Raw genomic sequence first — 22,814 nt, forward strand, 5'->3', positions numbered from 1 at the left:
GGGAAGGGTTGCTGGTGTTGTTGCTAGGCGTTGCCATGTATTGTTTTTCCTCACAATATGTCACTCGTGTGTATGTGTGTGTGTGTGTGTGTGTTTCGGCCACCACTGGCTGTGTTGTATTGACCCTAAGCTAGTTGACTGCAATATATTTTCTTTAAAACATTTTGTCTCTGTGCGTGCTACTTTTTAATTAATCTGCATTAAGGAAACGTAGGTGTTGTCTCTCTCCCTCCACCGTGCACATTTCTCTGTGTGTTTAAACAGTCGCTATTTGCTAGCACAGACACTTAATCCCTGTTGTTTGGCTAGAAACTTCTTCCATGAATCATTTCATTCTAGTAGTCTTGATGTGTGTGTGTGTGCTTCCTGTCTTCTGTCAAAATGGTTAGGTGCATAAAGTAGTATTGGAATCCTTCCAACTCTCTGTTCTATGTATTTGACTACGTTTCCATTTTGTTCCATATTCTTTACTCTGCCTCAGTCTACATGTCTGTCAATCAGTGGACTAGCCTGGGTTTTGCACAAAATACAAGAATGGCAGTATCTTCAGACTGGCAACCAAGTGCTTTTGCTGTGTCTCACATGTCTCTTATTGTTGTGACTCAGAAACCTGGACGTTATCAAAGAAGCTTGAGAGGCCGTTGGATGGAACTTACACTCGCCTCCTTATGAGAGCTCGAAATCTCTTGTGGAAGCGTCATCCAACCAAAGTACAAATATATGGGAAATTACCACCTGTGTCATCTCTTGTGAAAGGTAGCAGAGTCCAGTTTGCTGGACATTGTTGTAGAGCTGAAAACGAGGTAATTTCTACTCTTCTCCTCTAGAAGCCATCTGCATCGATACCAGAGGGCGCATCTTCATGGATACAGATATCCAGCAACAGGACCTCCGTAATGCTATGATGGACCGTGAAGTCTGGTGTAACATAGTACATTCCATTGTCTCGACCACAGTCAAACAATGATTTTAGTTGTGTGTCCTGGTACTAGAAACAAGAGCTGTTATAGGGGTTGCTCTATGATCTGTGGTTCTCGATACTTGGGTCTTTGTGGCACATTGCGCATTTTTTCAGTTAAATAGTTAATGGGGAGAATATCAGTTACCAAGATGATTCGCGTATTAGTAGATACTTTCTGTAAAGGTGTCCTTCAGTACATTGAGAAAGATTTTTAATGTTTGAAAAGCATTGTTATAGTTTCCTGCTGATATGTGAATGGAAATGCTACTGACACTGGGTTTGGGGGTTGGAATAAAGTCCTTGATAGTCAGAAGTGGTATGATTGATAAGGCAGTCCGTTATACCATATCAGAGCATTGATCCAACTGCTCGGTTTTGTTTTTACCAATCGATCGTGGACGCTGCCAGCCTCCCCTGGTACCTGTGTCGGTGGCATGTAAAAAGCACCCACTACACTCACGGAGGGGTTGACGTTAGGAAGGGCATCCAGCTGTAGAAACACTGATGGATCAGACTGGAGCCTGGTGCAGCCTCCTGCCTTCCCAGACCCTGGGTGAACCATCCAACTCGTGCTAGCACGGAAAACAGACATTAAACGATGATGATGATTGCTGGTTGACACCTCTTTTGCAGTGTTTTCATATCCTGGCATGAACCTAAGAGCTTCTTTGGAGAAAGGAATGTGTGTGTGTGACAAATCTAAACACTCGCACCTCTCAGACGTGATAGTGCTAATAAGTTTTTTAACATGTTAGATGTGTTGAGCCATTGCCAGGGTGCAGTCAATCCATGGCTAAGGTCCATTAGCTCAAAGGTTCACAGACTGCTGCTTGCATTAAAATATAACCTCCAACCCCTTTTTGTATTGTTGAGACAGATTTTGCATACTTTGATACTTTGATAGGTTTCGGCCAATTGATTTTTTTTTTTTTTTTCCAGTGGTATTTAGTAATTGTGTTGAAAACCTTAATTTAGTTGAATGAAGCAATTAGCGTGCATGCTAGCCAAATGGTTCGCCTGTGAGGAATGCTTGGCAGCATTTCATCCGTCTTTGCATTCTGAGTCCACATTCCACCAGTTTTGCCTTTCATCTTTCCAGAGTCGATAAAATAAGTACCAGTTGAATACTGGGGGGGGGGGGGGGGTTCGATATAATTGACCCCCTCCCCAAAACTGCTGGCTTTGTGCCTAGGTTAGAAATAATTGGAATGGCAAGTTATCAGAATCAGTGGAGCATCGGGCAAACAGCTTTGCAATATTTATTCAGGCTTTTCCCAGATTTGAGATGAATTTGCTTTCCATCCCTCTGCAAATACCAGTCATATTACCAGGGTTTGACTGCTATCCCTCCTGTCAGTTTTGCTGGCCTCAAGCCTAAATTAGAAACCATTATAGTTCTCCGGCTTTTGCATATATTTTTAGTGTTTCTCTAATGCCAAGGATTTATTTTGAAATAAAAGCAAGAATTGGGTCAAATTAGTTTTGTTTATCGTTCAGATAGTTTGATATATTATTTGGTGGTGGTGGTGGTGTTGAGTTGTTGCCAGATGGAGCTGTCTTAACATAGCTTAGCTTGGAATTTAATGCCAGTCAAAGACTGCAGACCAATCTTATTGGAAACATTAAACAGCAATTAATTGTCTGTCAGATATTTAACAGAATTCAGCTTTGAATGGTTAGCCATCTTTTATACAGCACCAGTGCTGCTACTGCTAAAGGTTAAAAATAATGGATGCGTGGATTTTTTTATTATTATTACCGTTTAGTCCCAATCAGTTGCGTCCTTCCTCTCCGTAAAGTAGTAAGGAGTTAGTTGCCATTTCTGGTGACCAGCTTTTATTTTCTAATGTTTTTTTTGGGTTTTTTTTCATTGGTCTGTGGCTGTGCTGGGACACTGCCCTAAATCGACCACAGTACTTATTTATAAACTTTAATACTTCTCTCTTTTACCAAACTAAGATGCAAGGATATAAACAAAGCAACACCAGTCATGATGGTGTGATTGGAAGGCATCAAGCACATGCACACAGCACTTGAAGTTTCTATCTATCAAATTCACTCAATCCAGGGTTTATTGTAAGCACTTGTGGGAGAGTGCCACATGGTGGGACTGAACCAAAAACCATGTGGTTTGGAAGCCAACTTGTTAGCTCACAGCCATGGCTGCAGCATGTTGCTGTTTGCTCGTTTTCAGGCTCAGCTTTATTCTTAACCGTTTCCCATTCAGACGATTCAGTCAAATGTAACTCCTTTATTCACATTGCTTTCTATTAATCCTGCATTATCTCTTAGCTTTGAGGATTTTGATGTGGTTAGTTTTTAGAATGACATTGTAGGGTAGGTGTGAGAGGATAGACCCGACTGCTTTGAACATAAACCAGGTGGAATATCTGGGCTTCATATGGCCAGTTTAAATGCTAAAGAGTTAAACATTGTCCTTCCTTAAGAATCTGAACAACTTGGTGCTGTTACCAATTTATTTCCTCCGTAGCACAGATATTTTGTGCTAATCTGAAAAATCTTTTGATTATCCATAAATTAATACTTTATTTCATTTAACCATCATTAACTTTCTCATTAGTATCTGTGCAAATATTTTCTAAGGGTCGTTAGATTAACCCCTGGTCTTAATTGGCTTAGAAATAATAGAACACCAATTTGTTAACCACATCTTACAGGCACTGGATTTCCATAATTATCAGTTGTAACAGCTACCAAAGCCCAATCATGCTGTGTGTCTACATACATACATATATAGTATATATATATATAATATGCTAGCCATGGTATTGAATAAACCATGACTTGCTAGATTTTCTTTTCTTTTTTTTTTTCTGCTCCAGTAAAGACAGCTGTCGCTCTGTTATTGGTTGTCAACATCATGGAAAAGTTTGATGATATCCAATATTTCTAACGACATATTGTCTAAAAGTTATAAACATGTCCTCTTCACACTCCTCAACTGCTAACGGCAGCAGTGGTGGTCTAAATGAGGTTTAATATATCCATGAGACGGATTCCATGGTGATAGTGCTTTGTTTTAAAATGGTCTTTTGCAGCTATCAGTATTTTGTTGTTGCTTTGGGGAGGGAATTGGCTGCTTGCGATCCTTTTTAACTATTATGGTATGTAGGGGGTCCACGGGTGTGCTGTGGCTTTTTTAGGTAACTTGGAAAATACCAGGATATTGATGAAATTTCAGTGTTTTTAATGCATTGACCAGTGCATATGTATTCTTTTCGGATCAGGCACAATGCATACAGGTCTGTAGGTGGAGCTGTATAAATAGAAATTGGTGCCTAAGTGTGTTTTAATGTTTACTGTTCCATGCTCGGATGGAATCCATTGGGGCAGGAGTGGAGGGCTGCCCTCATGTTGCCAAGCAGGTCTCTAAGTAATGTAGTATTCCCACCTGGTTGGGCATTGTTTTTGCAGAAGATACAAAAACAACACTGCTTGTATGACAGTGATTCTCCTTTACAACAACCATTCTGTGTTATGGTAAGGAGACACAAACATAGACACGCAACACATATTCGATAGGCTTCTTCAAATTTCCATCTACCAAATGCACCCAGGGTTGTGTTCAGTCAAGGACTATGGCAGAAAACACCAGGCCAAAGTTCCACTCAATGGGACTGAACCAGAGACCATGTGGTTGAGAAACCAGCAGCTTCTCCACACATCCATGCCTAGACCTGTCCAAATTAGGTTTCGCTAGACAAACATAACTCCACGTGTGTGTGGAAACATTTAAAATAAATGGTGTGGGCCATAACACAGTGCCTTATTTAATGGGTCATGAATCGAGGAAGTTAGAGTCACTGGTTTAGATATTTAAATCTTTTTCTGTGCGAATGGAAGTGGGTTTCTCATTCATTCCCCCCCCCCCCCCCCCCCGTTTCCAGCCACTTAATTCTAAAATTGAAACCTTGAATCAAACTATGGTGACGGAACTTAGGCTTTATTTCTCTCGAAGAAAAAAAAGTGAGTAATGCTTAGACCTCAGTCCAGTGGCTGTTTTTTTTATTGACTTAGCATAGTTTGTTGACCTCTGTTGCGTTTGACCTAATTCCGCTTCGTTTCATGTAATTACTCCATTTACCACCCTAGTCATTATCAATGGACCCTCCTCTTTGTATATATATCCTAATTACATGTTTGTGATGATGTTAGATTGAATTTTGTCAGTTCTACAACAGATTAAAGACAAGAAGCGTCTTTAAATGTGTGTGTGTTAACTTTGAATATTTGTGAAAGCAGTGTGGTTGGTTTTAGTGGTAGTGATGGGTTTTTGAGGAATTTTCAGATTCAGCCCATTCATATTGAGATTACCTTGTTGTATTGTTTTGAATTAATCATGCAATTACCAATCAAGATATTTCTATAGAATGACATTGTAGGGTTGGGGTTGGAGGCTGGATCTGGCCATTTAGAGTGCTTAAAGGGCTAAGCTGTATAAAGTAACAAAAAGTATGATAGACCGGTCCCTGTCTGTATGGAAAAAGTGCTTCTGGTCCTGTTTCTCTTGAAATACACTGGCTTTGCTTCAGTTAAAACTTTGAGATAATCAAGAATTTAATAATCTCATTGTTTGATGTCCGCTTTCCATGCTGGCATGGGTTGGAGAGTTTGACTGGGAACTGGCAAGCCAGGAGGCTGCACCAGGATCCAAACTGATCTGGCAAGGTTTCTACAGCTGGATGCCCTTCCTAACACCACTCCGAGAGTGTAGTGGGTGCTTTTTACATGTCACTGGCACAGGAGCCAGTCTGGTGGCACTGGCATCAACTACACTCGAATGGTGCCTTTTATGTGCCACCAGCACAGGAGCCAGTCAGGCAGTGCTGGCATCTACCACACTTGAATGACTTTTTACATATCATTTAGCACACATTAGCATGGATGCTTACTAGATCCAGGACTGATTGGTTTCAGGTGGGTTTGTATCAGAAGGGATAAATGATGTTGTGGTTGTCATCTTGAATCTAGATATACTGGTTCCTTTGTTCTAGAAGCAGTTATTTAAAAGATGTTAACAAACAGGAAACCTCTTCCTTTTAAAGTTGCTTATTTGATAACATCTTTTGAGACGAGTTCCTTGGACTGCTGCTTAAATTTCCCCATAAAATAACCTTTATTGACCAACACTGTCGTATTTGCCTGAGCAGAAGTTGCAGGAAAATGAAACTGATATGATTTGAGTGCCCTTCTGAAGGAATCCTCATTGACTGTTGTTAGATGTGCATATACGAGGTGTTTTGGAAAAACTTTGTCTGGTGAGAACCACCGAAGGGTTGCACAAATCCAATCAGTGATTCTCAACTAGGGTCCATAGACTTGAAAATTTATGTACATTGACTGGCTGTGGGAGTGTGGTGGAGTAAAATAGAAATCGAGGGGTCCCTTGGTAAGAAATGGTTGAGAACCACTGAGATTGTTAAATTACTGTCAGTCCAGTGGTTGGTCTGTTCAGTGTGGATACAGCAAAGGGATATTGCAGACGAATGGCTTGTAATATTGACGTCTTTTTAATATCAGTAAAACATTATGCATATCTAGTGGCTAGGAGGAGGAGGGAGGTTCAGGTTTTTTATGTTCCTTACTATATTGTTTTCTAAGGTAACCCAGATAGTGTTACAGGAGGTTTGTAATAAACAAAAAATCCATAGTTCCATCTCATCGATGTAAATTAAAGATTAGTTTGCAGTCACGTGTATAACTTTGATTGTTATCTAAGATGTTGGCAGAAATTTTTGATAGATATAGAAGGGTGTCTTTTTTTTTTTATACCAGCATTGTTAATGTGTGGGGAAGGGCCATAGCCATGTGGTCCAGGACTTCCCTTGACCAATCACATGGTTTCAGATTTATTCCCTCAGCATGCAAATTGCTATCACCTGATGCTGCCTGATTCTTTGTGTGTGGTATTAATAGGCAAAAACTGTTCAAAGCCCTTCGTATGTTCGTGTGTTTGACTGTTTGGATCTTCTCGTTGTCTTGGGGCTCATTTATTCACTGCGTAAAGAAAGTACCACTCTGTTTATGATCATACTTGTTTACAATCTGATGCAGCAAGATGTCCAGCTATTGGGGTGTTGGTGTTTTTTTTTTTATAAAATAGGGGGGAGTGAGTTGGGTTTGGCTACAGGATGTGCAGTGTTTGGTCTGCCCCTTTGCAGCGTGGGAAAGTGGACATATTTGTTTCATTTTTCATCCCTTTTGTGATGCTATTTATGTTAGGTTAATGGCCGGATGATGCCCTTTCTGACATTCTTATATTTCTCAGTTAAGGGACCTTATTTTAGATATCTTGGAAAGAAGGCACAGGACCCGCAAGGTTTTTTTTATTATCTTTAGGGTAGAGATGATATTGCCACTTGTGGCTTGCAATATTGATGGGTCATCCCTCCCCGCTATATTTCCCACTGCTTATATTTCAAATAGAAACCTTGCACCTCAATATAGCAACAACTCTTTGGTCACTGAAGCCACCAGACTTGCATGTTTTCTCTTCAAAATAAAATTTAAGAATTAGAATTAGTGTGCAGCTGTGATGTTGTATTATGTCTTCCATTAACTTTCGATTGATTTGCCAGATGTAAACACACCCAAATGTGTGTGTGTGGTGGCCACACTTGCACGGTCAACTACATTCTCATCAGAAAGTAAGATGCATGATTGCATATAAATGCAAAGATCTTCCCTACTGAAGAATGTACCCCTCAGCATAGATTAATGATTAGCAACTCCAGGTTAGAAAAGTTCCAAGAAACAGACCTGTCTGGAAAAAGGTTTTTTAAGTTTAAGGATCCTTTAGTCAGATTTTAGGGGCATCCCAACTGAAGCATTTGAGGGGGAACAGGAGCTAGGCATATACATAAAATGCATCTTAATGAGTGCTGCAGATCAAAAGGTAACTAAAGATATGATGACAGGAAAATGCCTCCAAGAGGGGAGGGGGTTCATCAGGAAACAACACTGGGCCACTTAAAATATCTGGCCTGGTCATCTGTAGACTTGTGGGTTGTCCACAAGATTCGTACCCAATTATGGCGATATCAGATTGCTTGGCCAGGTGATGAAAATTACAGAAATGGTCCTAGCTCAATTAATTAGGAAGCGGGTTGGCTTCGATGAGGTTTTGTGCCAGAAAGAAGCACTACTGATGCTATCTTCTAGGTTCTGCAACTGCAGAAGTATTTATCCCCAAATACCTCTGTATTTGGCTTTTGACAGGGTCCCCTATTCCCTTATCTGGTGGGCTATGCGGGAGCTGGGGATAAACGAGTAGTTGGTGAGAGTTGTGCAAGCCATGTACAGGGATGTGGTCAGCAAAGTGTAAGTTGGCAATGAGTATAGCAAGGAATTTTGTGTGCACGTATTTCACCAAGGATCAATTCTCAGCTCCTTTTTGTTTACTCTGGTCCTCCAGGCCATAACAGCAGTTCCTCTAAGCTGATGACTTTGTTTCTAGAAGCAAGGTCTGGAATTAAAGAGCCTTCAGTGTTAGCAAAGACCAAAGCCCTATTAAGTAGGAAAACAGACAAACCACTTGTCCCCTGAGTGAGAAAGCCCTTCTTGATATACTGGGATGGTGCTGGTAGAAACCACATACACTGTACACAGTGCAAACTATGGACAGAGGAGATGCAGTGGTGGTATCACAGAAAGATTTAGAGAAAGCAGTCGTTTGTATGTGGCAGATGTGCAGGCAGAGTAAGCATTAGGAATGTGCAGAAAATAGATTCCGGCTATTGACATGGCACCTGAGTAACTCTCCAGCTGGCCATATTGGCATGAGAACAGATGTTGAAAAGGAAACGAAAAATGCGATTTAACATTCGTTTTTCATGCTGGCAAGGGTTGGACAGTTTGATAGTAGCTGGTAAAGCTGGGGACTGCACCAAGCCCCATTGTAGAGACATGGTCTCTACTGTTGGCTGCCCTTCCTTATTCCAACCAGACACATTATGGTTGGATTTATACCCACACACAGTTTCAGATTCCCTTCACCAAACCCAATCACAAGGCCTTGGTCAACCCTGGGCTATGATAGACAACATTTGCCCAAGGTGCTGTGCAGTGTGGGGAAAAGAACTTCTTAATTAACCCTATATTGTGCATGCAATATAAAACTCTTGGGCATTTTTTGGCAATTTCGCTTTTCAGGTTTCTTTGTTAAACATGTAACGCTATTAAGACTGCAGAAGTGATGTGAATTGTACCAACATTTTGAAATTAATCAAATGTTTGAATGTGTCTAATAGTCTTTCGATGATGTGTTTATAAATCAAGCAATTTGATTGATGAACAAACTAAATAATCGTTTACTGTAGCAAACTAATTAACATTAAAACCTCTACCTGATTTATTTATTTGGTGATGGCTAATTTCACTTTGCTATCTGTGTATTTATTAATACTTAAAGAATCATGTTTTGCCTCTCTCTCTCTCTCCTCCCCTGCCCCAGGTCGAATGGGGATTTGGGTCAATACCATATCCCGCTTTCATGTCTATTGTTGCGTCTTTTGTCCTAAGGTAAAGGCACTTCACACCTTGGTAGGGTCTTATAAAGTTATTTGATTCTCACAGGCTTTTGTTACAAACTGTCCATTCCTTCACCGATTTTGCTGTAGTTTCATAAATTGTGTGTGTTGCCACATTTTGTTAGGAGCATATAATAGTGCTGGTATGAAATGAATACAGTTTGCATGTGTCTGTATATTTAAATGATTGTGTTTAGGGTTGGGTGGTCAGGACAGGTGTTCTGTTGTATGTAGGCACACCTTATAGGTGTATAATTAGTTGATTTTGTGGTTCTTACCGGTGTACAGCTTTTTTATGAAGCAGTTTTGAAGGTGCTTTGATGCTTAGCTTCAGTGGGAGACATATTTGTCTTCTTAGTTCATACAGTAATAATCACTTGTGCATGCAAGCCACTACATCATCAAGTTGCTATTGCATTAATCTATCATCTCGGAAATGGTGGAACCTTCTGGTCCGTGTCCAATATATCTTGGAAAAAACAAAAAGTAAATGTGCTCCTTTTCGCATTCAAAATGCTCGTTATAATTCCAGCCCAGATTAACACGGCAATTTACAGCAAATTGTTGGTTTGCAGAGAGTTAGCAGCAAGCATAAAAATATATCTAAACCATAGTAATTATTCGTTGCCGGAAAGTGTTGGTGATAATTACAGGGAATTAAAACTGCTTTGATGTGTTGTATAATGGTTAGCATGTAAGTGGAACTTTTATCGGTTCCATTCCTCTTGATTTAAAAATCTTGAATATTAAGTCTGTAATGGGCAATTGTTAGGTGGAATCATTTTATTGAGGAATTTGTGTGTGTGTGTGTGTGTGTCCTTGTTTTGTAATCTACAATTAATTCTAGTAAAAGTTGTGAGAATATATAAATTCTTTCATGAAGACACCCATTTGTAGCTGCAGCAGTTATTGTTGTGGAATCCTTTATTAATAAATTCACCTGGATGTGAATATATCTAATTCAATAAAAAGGTGGGGATGGGAGGGGGGGCATAGATGGTTGTGGTAGGAGTTGCTTTGGCAACTATGGGGACTTGGGTTCTGTTTGTCTTCTTTAGCCTCATCAATAGAATTGGTTGATGGAAATTACATGGAAGCCCAGCTTCTTTGCATAAGACTGCCTGAGCTTAGAAGTCTATTAGGATACAGCACAGAAAAATGGTCAAAGTGAACAAGCGTGTAGCAGCTGACATGATTTGTGTAAGTGCGAATTGTTACACATCAGCTCTTCTCTCTCTCTCTCTCTCACTAAAACAGCACTAATTCTGTACCTTGGATATGTTTGCGTCAGAATATTTTAGTAGCAAGCCCTGGTTCCAGCATCTTGTACCATGACATGATACCTTGGGGTCCATAGATGCTACTTAATAGTGGTGCAAATTGCTAGGCATGACAGCTAAATGTTCCTCCTGGTCTTCTTTTACAAATAGTGGTGGGAGGGGGTACACAGATTATTGGGTTGATGTGGAATTACATAACTGCAGACCATGGGGCAGTGTCACACCATCCTCAACCCAGTGTTTAGCCCTCAACTCCTGTGTGATTCAAGATTTGGACGCAATTTTTAGATTAAAATTACTCCTTTGTGATGTTCATGTCTTGCTAATTATTGGTGTTTTTAAGGCCTAATAGGCAATTACTGGTGTGGCAGGGTGGTTTAGAAGTTAGCTTTGCAACTCTGAGATTTGGGTTCAAATACACAGCACTATGACATGTGTCTTTAGCATAACCCAGAGTCAACCCAGGCCTTGTGAATGCGTGGGTGGATGGAAAATGTAAAAAAAACATCGGGTGGACAGTGCTGACAGCCCTGCTTGGGAATTAGAATAAGAGTGCTTATGTCAGGGGTACTCACCCACTTTTACTGGCTGAACACCCATCCTTTTTGACAATCTATCTGCATGACTGTAGAGACAGGTCTTTCGTTCTCAGATAAATGAGGGTTTTTCCATTGGTCTCTTAAAAATACTGATTGCTTGAATGTAGTTTGTTTTCGGTCACTTCCTCATAACCCCTGAACATGTCTTGGCAGCTTTGGTCTCATAACAATCATACAGCAGCCAAGGACTGGGAACACTAAACGAGTGCACTTAGGGTTGTATGAGTAACCTTGTAGTTTCAGGTTCAACCTCGAGTGTGTGTTTTCTACGATAGCCCTCGACTGATCAAAGCCTTGAGGGAGTTCCGTAGATGGAAACTGTATGGGAGGCTGTTGTATGTGCACGTGTCTCTCTGTCTACCACTAGACAACCACTGTTGGTGTGTTTACATCTCTGTAACCTAGTGGTTCGACAAATGATATTGATAGAATAAATTCTTTGGTCAGTTTGTTTGACTAGACTATTCAACCAGTAAGGCTGCCGTCCAATGACTGTAACAAGTAAGATACTAGGGGGGGGGGGGCTGAACCTGCTCACATAGCAATACCTGGATTGCCCTGTAAGATTGCATTTCAGGCCATGTTTTTCTCAGTACACCAATTGTGATGGGTTAATTTCATCAGCTGTTCTCTGCCAGTACACACCATCACCCACTGGTTGGTGGTGGTGGTGGTGCTATTCCCAACACCATAATTTTGTAATTTAAAAATCTGTTATATACTACTACAGTGTGTGTGTGTATTGATTTTTACTGATTTATGCAACTGCATCGACATAGTGCATATTAGCAGCTGCTGCAAATTTGTTGGCATGTTTTAAATTTTGAGAGAAACGGTGAAAATGATGTGCATATAATGACTTAGTTACCAGATGAGATTAAAATTGTTCACCATTATAGAATCTATGAAACCTTTTTGGCATTTTATCTGATGCAGAGCAGTTAAGTATTTTTACGAATATTATCCAGTGTTTATTGGCTTGAGTGATTGTAGTCAATATATTGTGTGTGTAGTATCGAGTGCGGGTACGGCTGTGCTTAAGAAGTTAGTCTGAAAACCCTGTTACTTCAGGTTCCACCCCACTCTGCAATATTTCACTTACGCCTCTCCTCATGAGACATGAAGCCACCTACCTCTCAGTTCTGTTTTCTCCTCTCCCCACCCCCTCAGTTGAGTGGGTTGTCTTGCAGGTTAATTAGTAGCACTAGCCAGTGCCATGTAAAAGGCACACGATGCCCATTAAACTGGTTGGTTTTGAATCATAATCGTTTAACGTCCGCTTTCCATGCTAGCATGGGTTGGATGAACGACTGAGGGCTGGCGAACCAGATGGCTTCGCCAGGCTCCAATCTAATCTGGCAGAGTTTCTAAAGCTGGATGCCCTTCCTCACGCCAACCACTCCAAGAGTGTACTGGGTGCTTTTATGTGCCACCAGCACGGTGGCCATTCAGGCAGTACTGGCAACGACCTCGCTCGAATCTTTTACACATGCCACCAGCACAGAGACTAGATAGCCGCTCTGGCAACTATCACGATGATAAAGAGAACAAAAAGCTGTGCAGTGCTTGTTTCCTCTGAGTTTTATATACACAGTTCCTTGTCATTTGACACTTGTTCAGAGAAATAAGTGTGAAATAATATAACCTAGAATCTTTGAAGAGTCCAGAAGAATCTTCACACTTGTAAAATGCCATCCGTTTGAGAGAGATCATCCTGTTACAAGAGTTAACCATTGTGTTGGTCTTGTTTGTTGCTATTCCAAACACAGCTGGAGATTGGTACCACATTCAACTGACCACCACTGCTATTTGGAGAGCATGTAATTGATGCAGCCTATAAGAAATGCTTGGAATGCCAGAGGAGAAAGGAAAAACGAATCATTACCATAATGTTAACTTCGTGGAGGTGGGTGGTTGTGTTAAGCTGCATTTTTTGGGTGGAGTTTTGAGGTTTGCTTTTGCAAGTAACATTGTAGTTTAGTGTGTGTCCTGCTAACAAGGGTTTATTTCTAGGTAGATTCTGTCAGTAATTCCAATTGGTTTCATATTCCGGTTCACTAACGAAGCTTCTTTGTTGTTTTAGTCCGAAATTTGGCCAATTTTAAGCATGTAGAGGACATGCTAAATGAGGCAGCAACCATTCACAGCTTATTGAGTTACGAGACTTAACCCGTTTCCTTGTATGATTTGTCAGTAATTACACTTAATCAGTCAGTCATTATAACCTCATATGTCAGTAGTTTTGGGGGTATTTTGCACACACGCATATCTACGTAAATTGGTAAATGTAAAGACACTTATATCATTGAGTAGGACAGTGGTAGTAATATCAAAATGGTTGATATTAAATTAGTTGCCCTGAACTGACCAATTCTTTGCTAGTGGAATTGGTTAACAGAGACTGCATGAACGTCTATCGAGTGTGTGTGTGTGCAGTTGTCCATTCTGCCTCTTCTGAATCGGCTCATATTTACATACCAAGTGATCATTGTCTTACCACTCTGCACTTCACAATAAAAAGATCCCTTCTGGCAAGAAGGCAGAGAGTATCCAGCCATAAAATGGAATCTTAAGTAATTCTCTGTCCACTTAATGTCCATTTTATAATAGCATGGAGCGGGCCTAAAGGTAACAAGGGTACATTTACTTTTAATGTTGTTGCTAAATAAGTGTTGTGTTCATCGTTTTCCATCATTTAGCATTCATTTCCTAAGCTGGCATGGTTTGCACAGATGGTGATGCAAATGGGACAGGCTTTGGATGTCCTTCCCATTCCTAACACTTGTTTTCAAACAAGGTATTTTCCCATTCGTAGACATTTGCAGGAGACCCAGACAAACAACCTCTCTTTTATGATGGTGTTACACTCATTTACACCCCATTATATGACCCATAGACAAGTACATTCACAAGTTTCTTTCAGTTTCCATCTACCATACCAACTCATACAGCTTTGGTTGATCCAAGACTACCTATTTCTTTACAAGGGGCTTAATACAGAGAGGACAAACGAATTAAGTCAATTATATCGACCCCAGTGCTTAACTGGTACTTAATTTATCGACCCCGAAAGGATGAAAGGCAAAGTCGACTTCAGTAGAATTTGAACTCAGAACGTAACGGCATATGAAATACTGCTAAGCATTTCGTCCGGTGTGCTAACGATTCTGCCAGCTCACCGCCAAGACTGCATCTGCATGACCAGGAAGCAAAATTCTAAATAAGAACAAAAGAAAAAAAAATGTTTGAGTTATTTTTCTAGCTGGATGCTCTCCCAGCTGCCAAGCCCTTTGCAAAGCAAGTGCTAGGTGTTCTTTTGTGCCACAGACAAGGAGTGTTAAACTTCAAGTTTGGTAATAACTGTTTAATAGTTGTGTAATAGTTACCTGGAACACGATTTTATTCTATTAAGAATTAATACCCTTGCATGTTGCTGTGTTCACGTGTGCATGTCTGTGTAAATGCAATGGTTGGCTGCTTAAGCAGTGCCAAGCTTCTCGTTTGTGATTCATACCTGTTCTAGGTGATTACCCACAGTTGTGTAGCAACTGAATTATTGACAAAATATGTTGTCATCTAATCCTCTCTCTCTCTCTCTCTCTCTCTCTCTCGTTAATTCCACCGTCACCAATCTCGAGTCTGGCGTGTCACTTAATCACTAGTCCAGTTATTCTCCTTTAACAAGCTGCAGTATCATTAGTCAATAGCTTGCTGATGAATAATCCTTAATCAGCTTGGCTATTGATAAATCTGGCTGGCTGAAGAGAGAGGCGGACAGATTTAGTATTTGCACTGAAATCCAGAACTGTGCTGGTCAGTGGCAGCATTTTCAAAACTGCGTCTGTTGCTTTACTCTCTTTTAGTTATCTTTTCGGATATAGAGAAAAATGTTGTCTTTCCATATTTCAGAATGAAGAAACAAGTCTTTCTTCTTGTGTCTTCTATTTAGATTTCATAAATTGTAAAAATATAATCTGCTCTTTCGTTATACTTCCCCATTCGTCAGCTCGGTTCTGGCGTAGCTTGGTAAATGACTGCCCTCCTACAGAGATAGCTTTTTGGAGTTGCAAGACTTCGCTTGTGTAGGAATAATGTGTGTGTGTGTGTACACTGCTGCTGTTGTTATACTACAGCAAACTTTGCACTACTACCACCAGGTGGCGTGATTTCTGTGGAATCATTTTCATATTCTAATGTGGCAGTAGCTGGTTCCTTTTTGCTTAATTTCCTTCATCTTAATCAGCGCCATCTGTGCATGAGACAGAACATCTGTTAGTGTACAACGTAAATAGTACAGATATATAATTTCTGTATATATTTTTATATATAAATACCTCAGGTTTATATTATAAAGTTTAAGAAGAGAAAGAGCAGGATATCTTCAACTTATTTGCATTCAGCTTTCTGTGTTGCGGTGGGTGAGGGTCTTTTCTATTTGCATAAGAATTGCTAAATCTTTCTTTCTCCAAAAGCACACAGTGATAAATATACAGATTTTTTTTTTCAAGTTGAATAAAAGATTGAGAAAAGCAGCAGCAGCCGAATTGCCCCGAGGAACTGCTTGCACGGCGGCGGCGGTGGCAGCTGAGATGTTGAATAATTGTAGAACTGACAGCGACCTTTCGCTGCACGTTTGTTCTTCTTCTTCTTGACTTTCCAGTGAAGGCATCAGTTGAAATGACTTTCCAGGCCGAGGGCAAAAGCATCTAGCAGCATTAAGATTTTTCATCGTTTCCTGCAAATCACTGCAAAATTCCTTATATGGTACGATCCCAAGATAGCTGTCTGCAAATGAAATGCGTATCTGTTACGGAAATGTATTACAATTCATTGATTTTGTCTTTTATTCAACATGTTTATCCCCCCCCCTTATCTCTCTCTCTCTCTCCCTCCAACTTCATCAAAGACACTGGTTTTATCAAATGACATTTCAAGTCGGTACTATCTGCTAGCAAACTGTGTGTCCTTAGAGACCAACATGGTTTAAATATATAGCTAATGAGATCATTTCCTTCTTGCTGCTGGTCGTTGAAGAAATTTTGTTTGAGAACTTATTTTTAGTTTCTAACCGATTGTTACTTAATTTCCCTTGACGTTGAAAGAGAACGAGTGTTGTATATAATTACTGTAATTGTTTAGTTACAGTTGCTGGCGGTGGACAGAGAGAGGGAAGATTCAAATGGAAGTAGGTGAGCGTAATTTGCCGGAAATGACATGCAAGTCTCTATCTATAGTGGTAGAGGAACTGAGACTGGCGGCTGTCATATTGCAATGGTAATGGTTGGTCGGGGGTGACAGGTTCAAACATCTCTCTGATTTACCTGTAAGTTAAAAATATATAACATTTATTATTAGACCATGGAGTGGCAGAAACATTCTGAATAGAATGACTACCTTGGTCGTATTCAGCCCCGCACTGTGTGTGTGTGTGTTGCAGGGGTCTGTCAAAAGAGTAATTATCAAATACAGTAATTGATTCACTTAATTATTACCCCCCTTTTCTAAAACTGTGTAAGCCATTTCCAAATTGGCCTTGCTTTGCCACGGTACCCTTCATTGACTTCCTGATAGTTTTGTGGCATAAAGTTTGTTTTGAACTGGGTGAAAACTGTCATCCCTCAGGTCTGACTGCACCCTAATTCTTCCAGGAAGAGATCTCGGCCCAGGACTGTTGCTATAACCTTGAAAGGGGGATATATACTAAATTAACTGTAGCAGGAATTGAACTAAGAGTGTATAGAACCAAAATGATAACCAGAGAGCTATTTGTGTCGAGGTTCTACCAACTCTCCCAAATTTAGAGCTTATTGGAAGTGACAGAATAGTTAAGTGAAAAGTTCTCCATAAACTACAAAATCTGTTTGTCTGAGGAAACTGTTTCTTTTGATGTATTTTCAAAGATCACCATTGTCAACACTGGCGTTGGTGATTGGACCAGTTGTGACCATATACAGCCTGGTTTTATGACCAATTTCTTTTAGTTCCTAACACATTCTCTGTTACCAGCACAATGAAGTCTAGCTGCTGTGAAGGTGAGAGTTTTGGTCAGTTCAGCCAGTTGTGTTGCTTTGCTGTGGGTACAACATGTCCAGATGGTCAAGAGGTGTCTCTTCACTATCACAAGGACCCTACTATATGATGTGTGTTTGACTTTATTCTTGGGTTGACTTCAAAACGTGCAAGTAAAATTGGGTTTGACAGAAACGGTGCTAAAGGTGTGACAAAATAATTTTCCCCTCAAATTTAAAATTCCTCCTCCTACTCAGGGGTTGATTCTATGCACTTTAATTAATTGGGCAGGGAGTTTACTTGATGAAACCTTTTCTATTGAAATCAATAAGTCCCTTTATTTTTATGTTTAATAGCATAAAAGATACAAAGACATCAGATGCACCCTAATTTCAGCAGCAGAGATCGGGGGTGGAGGCTAAGGTTTTCGAGTTAGGCTCTTTGTGAGTTATTAAGGCTTTTTGTTTTCTTCAGTATCTTACTGTTTAGCTGCTTTGTTGAGGGTTCATATCTACTTGTATTACTACTACTACTTCGTCTGCCTATTCTGCTGCTGCTGCCAAGGCCTACAGCAACCTCTCATCCTCGTTACGCATTAATGATTCTATTGTTGGTTAAACATCAGTCTTCTAAAATCTCATTCCTGTACCAATGCTCTCAAAGCAACCAGTATTAATCTGACCATAGACCCCCATCAACAAGGTCGAACTCCTTGTCTCTTCCTTTCAAATTGAAATATAAACCAGATCCTGTTACTGGTATTCCTCACAATGGTGGGGTCCTTATCTTTATTGAAACGATTTGTAAATTTCAAAGACACTTGTGGGTTTACAAGGTGTTTTTTCTTTATTTAACCATCTTCTTGTTTAATAGTAAAGTTTTATATTTTGTTTAAAAACATTTCACAACTATGCTTTGTGGGTGCAGTAATCTATGGACCTGTTCACAATTTCAGGGATCATAATGAGTTCTGTAAGGCTGCTATTTAACTCCTCCTTGTATAGGGGTCAGCAGATGTATTTATATAGCCTTAAACATCCTTTCTAAGTGACAGGTCAACTGCCTTTCATCCTTCTAGTTCGAAGTAATCTACGGTGGGGATGGGGTGGGGGGGCACTACTACGCCCCTCATTGCTATCCTTGTGTCAGTTCCTGTTCAATGTCTTCAATACAGGATGCTACAAGAAAGATTCTCTCCTTTATTTCTTCGAATTTCTTGCTCTATCTTCCAATGATGTATAATAGAGAAAAACAACCATGGCTTAGAATTTATTTGGCCAGCGCAGCTATCATTGATTCTGCCTCAGTCTAGAAGCTTCTGCAGATAATTTAGTTTAATAACAACACTTAAAAGTTTATTGCATTCTGTAAACAATGACCTTTTTTGTTTTAAATCCACAAGCTGCCTAATAGCAACCCACTTGGAGAAAGTTCTTGTAAAGTTCTGTTTTGGCCATAACTCGCTGATTGGTTGACATACAGTTATTGATGCTTAAAGCCGGAAAGCCTACAACAGTTGTGTAATTAAGTCAAGTGCATTTACATTCATCTGCATGGACCCATTGTCCTGGGTTGTTTTTTAATTTCTATGGAGATATTAATACTTAAGTGGAGGACTGTGGCCATAATATCTGCAGTTACAACTTTAAAGTATCATTTTCTCGTGTTGATTTTTATTTAAATTTATCGGTTATTTTACTAAATTCTCTTGAAATTAATTTGATATAAAATACAGGCGTGGCTACGTGGTTACAGTTTTGCTTTGTAACCAAGTGATTTCAAGTTCTTATTTCACTGTATGATACTTTGTGCATTGTTACCTGTGCTGTAGCCTCGAACCTTCCAATGATTTTAGTGGTTTTTAAAATTGGTGCCTTCACGTGAGACTGTTAAGCAAAAGAGAAGAAAAAACAATGTTATTCCTTGCTAAAAAAAACCAAAAAGACTATCCTGTAACTCTGGTCTTTTGAAGACAAGTGGAACATAGGCGTAGGAGTGGCTGTGTGGTAGGTAGCTTGCTTGCTGACCACATGGTTCTGGGTTTGGTCCTGCTGCGTGGCACCTTAGGCAAGTGTCTTCTGCTATAGCCTCGGGCTGACCAAAGCCTTGTGAGTGGATTTGATAGACGGAATCTGAAAGAAGCCCGTCGTGTGTATATATGTGTGCGTTTGTGTTTGTCCCCCAACATCGCTTGACAACCAGTGTTGGTGTTTTTACATCCCCGTTACTTAGTAGTTCGGCAAAAGAGACCAATGGAATGAGTACTAGGCTTGCAAGGAATGGGTCCTGGGGTCGATGTGCTCCAGCATGGCCACAGTCACATGACTGAAACAAGAGTAAAGAGTATATATGTGTGTGTGCGCGCGCGTTTCCACCTATCAAATCCACTCGTAAGGCTTTAGTCAGCTTGAGGCTGTAGTAGAAAACCCTTGCCTGGGGGTATCAATCATACAATGGGATTGAACCCTGGGCCATTTGGTTGGGAAGCAGATTTCTTACCAACTGGCATTGGTGTTAATTTCATCACTTGTTTTCTGTGGTATGAAAGCCTTTTCGTTGGGTTTCAGGCATCAGTAAATAACTTTCATCTAACATTCCTTTGTTGAGGAGGCACTCTGTGTAGGCTGCATTCCCTCAGTCAGCTGCTGGTTCTGCCAAGGAGAAAGTTCCATCATTAAATACGTTTGCTCTAAGTACTTATCAACTGAGAGCGACCAAATTCTTGATTTTTTTCAAAATTTATTGAAACACATGGCTTAACTGTTTCAATTATTTCATTAGAGATATGTCAACCACCAAAAGAGTTTAATGAAGCCAATTGTAACCGAAGTCTTAGATTATTTCTTTTAGTATATCTTCTCTTGAAGAATGTCATCAACCTTCTTGCTAACAGAATCTGGGTGAAAGGCATTTTATTGTGCTGTCAACCTTCTCAATAACAGAATCTGGGCGAGAAACTTGCACCCTTCAAATCATTTCTCTCTCTCTCTCTCTCTCTCTCTCCCCTCCCCGTTCTCTTTCCCTCTCTTGCGTACTTCCAATTCCACAAATTATTTTAATAGCCTTTGGCTGGATATAAAATTACTTCAGTTTCGAGATAAACACAATAATTAAGAGTTAGATTTTCACTGTTACAAGCCCTCCCTAGCAGGGTTGGTAGGTTGGCTTGGGTAACAGTGCTTGCTGTAAACGTGTGTGTGTGTTGAGACTTGACAGATGTTGCAGCAGCAATTTTGGTGAGAGGGGAGCAAGAAATTAGATATTGAATCAACTCATTGCCTAGCTTAGAGGTTAATTCCGATTGGTTGTGTGGTTGTTCAAGTTGGCCAATCAGCTCTTGGCAAATGCAGTTGACTGTTTTTTAAAGTATATAATTTCGCATGAAATCTCTCTCCCCATTTCCCAACTTTCTCTTTTCTCTCTCCACATTCTCCGTGCTATCGTTTCTTGTTCCTACCTGTCCATTCGAATAACTTACACTCAGAACAGTTCCTTCTCATACAAATATATTGGTTGGTTGAGGAATGGTTTTGAATTTTTTTGTGGCGTTTTCTTGGTATTCTAACAAGAAAAAAAAAGAATCTATTTTCCTTGGTTCCTCTCTCACACACAACTTCAGGACCCACCCTGCACTTTAAGGTTTGTATGGGGTGGCGGGAGGGGGGCATTGTTGCAAGCAATGTGACATCGCAAGACATCTTTTTTTTTTCTTTATGACATTGGTAACATTTGAGAACCTAAAAAGCTGCTGCTCCCCCTCCTGTGTCTGCTGTGTACTTTAATAAGCTGGAAGGTAGTCGATGGTTTCAAGTGACACGAACTACTCGTCTGTAAGTTGGCGTGTCTGCGTGTGTGATGAACGGTTCTGGTATAGAAGCTATCTCTCTCACTCTGCACTCTCCATGCCATGTAGACATATAAAACTATGGATTTGGTAACATCTGTTTTGTTCACCACACTACTACTACTACTACTACTACCATTCCTCTCTGACTGTGTTGCTACGTCTCTGCTGCCATTATTACCACGCCTGTACTTGTCACTACCGTACTTGTCCGTATTGGGAATTTCTGTGGCAAATGGTGATGTGTATGTGTGCCTAGTTGTTCCACGATCGAACATCTGTTGTAGGAACATCTGCCATTAATAACAATCCGAAATTACTGGACCATCCCGGAGACAAAAGCGCCCATTTGACACGCTCTACATTTCTGCTCGATTCGATTAATCTCTCTCTCTCTCTCTCTCTTCTCTCTCTCTCTCTCTCTCTCTCTCTCTCTCTCTCTCTCTCTCTCTCGTGTGTTTGTAAACACACGTCTCTCCTCTGGTTACTCAAGTTTCTCATAATAATGTTTTTGTGGAGCCGTATTGATTTTTGTTCTTTATTGAAAGGCACGGAATTGTGACCAACTTTCTGAAAATAAATGTAAACTTGTTTTAACATGTTGCATTGTTTACTGGACATTTGTGTGTGTGTGTATTATTATTATATATATATATATATATTATATATATATATATATATATATAATATATATATATATATATATATATATGCGTGTGTGTGTGTGTGTGTGTGTGTTAAGCACTGCTTGATCAGTGACAGCTTCACAGGGCTTACGTAATAAATAAAAAGAAAAAGCTCTTTACCTTCTCGCAATTAATGTCTGCGCTTAGTGACTTATGTGTGTGTGTGCGCGCGCGCCCAGCCCCTTGCGTACCTGTATTGTCGTTTGTGGTGTGTCGTGGTAATAAGCGTTCAAGTCTTCCTGTGTACTCAATTGATTTTACATTTATACATTAACACATAGCTGGGAGAGAGAAGGGGGGGCGGCACAATCGATCGTTGACAGGTGCTGCACCCCCACCACCACCTTCCACCACACTGTCTACTATGTATTTTATAGACACACACACACACACACACAAACTCCTACCTGATTGCCTCACCTTGAAAGTAAAGAACGATTTCCTTTTCTGTTATTTTCCCTTCTGGTGACCCTGCCCTTATCTCTCTCTCCCTTTCCTTCCCCTTTACCTTGTCCACTCCTGTTTAGTAATGGTCGGAATGCAATTATTAGATTTGTTTTAATCTTGTGGCAGTGAGAAAGGGCGTTTTGCTTTTTAAAATTATAAAACTGTAATCGTGTCCTTTCAAATGACGAGTCCCCCCGGTTTGTATGATTCATGAGGGCTGGGTGTATAATTTGTTCCTGAACTACTGTGTGTGTGTGTATATCTGTAATTGTTTGTGCACAATATATTCTTTCGGGCTGTGTATAGCGTGTATATATGTATTTATAGTTATGTAGCGTGTCACTTTTTTATTGCTTCGTCGCTCTGTACCTGTTAAGTTTCAATACGACGTAGTTGACTCGTTAGTTACCTACATTGTGGATTATTGAATCAAAGCTTA

At 40.1% G+C, this 22,814-nt stretch overlaps 1 protein-coding gene across 2 annotated transcripts in view; it reads left to right on the plus strand.

Moving 5' to 3' along the window:
• LOC115222389 (polypyrimidine tract-binding protein 1) overlaps nucleotides 1-22,814 on the plus strand; it is a 63,340-nt gene that overhangs the window by 13,029 nt on the left and 27,497 nt on the right. The gene's annotated exons all lie outside the window — the stretch shown is intronic.

The sequence above is a fragment of the Octopus sinensis genome, linkage group LG19 (genome assembly GCF_006345805.1).
Source record: "Octopus sinensis linkage group LG19, ASM634580v1, whole genome shotgun sequence".
NCBI classification, from domain to species: domain Eukaryota; kingdom Metazoa; phylum Mollusca; class Cephalopoda; order Octopoda; family Octopodidae; genus Octopus; species Octopus sinensis.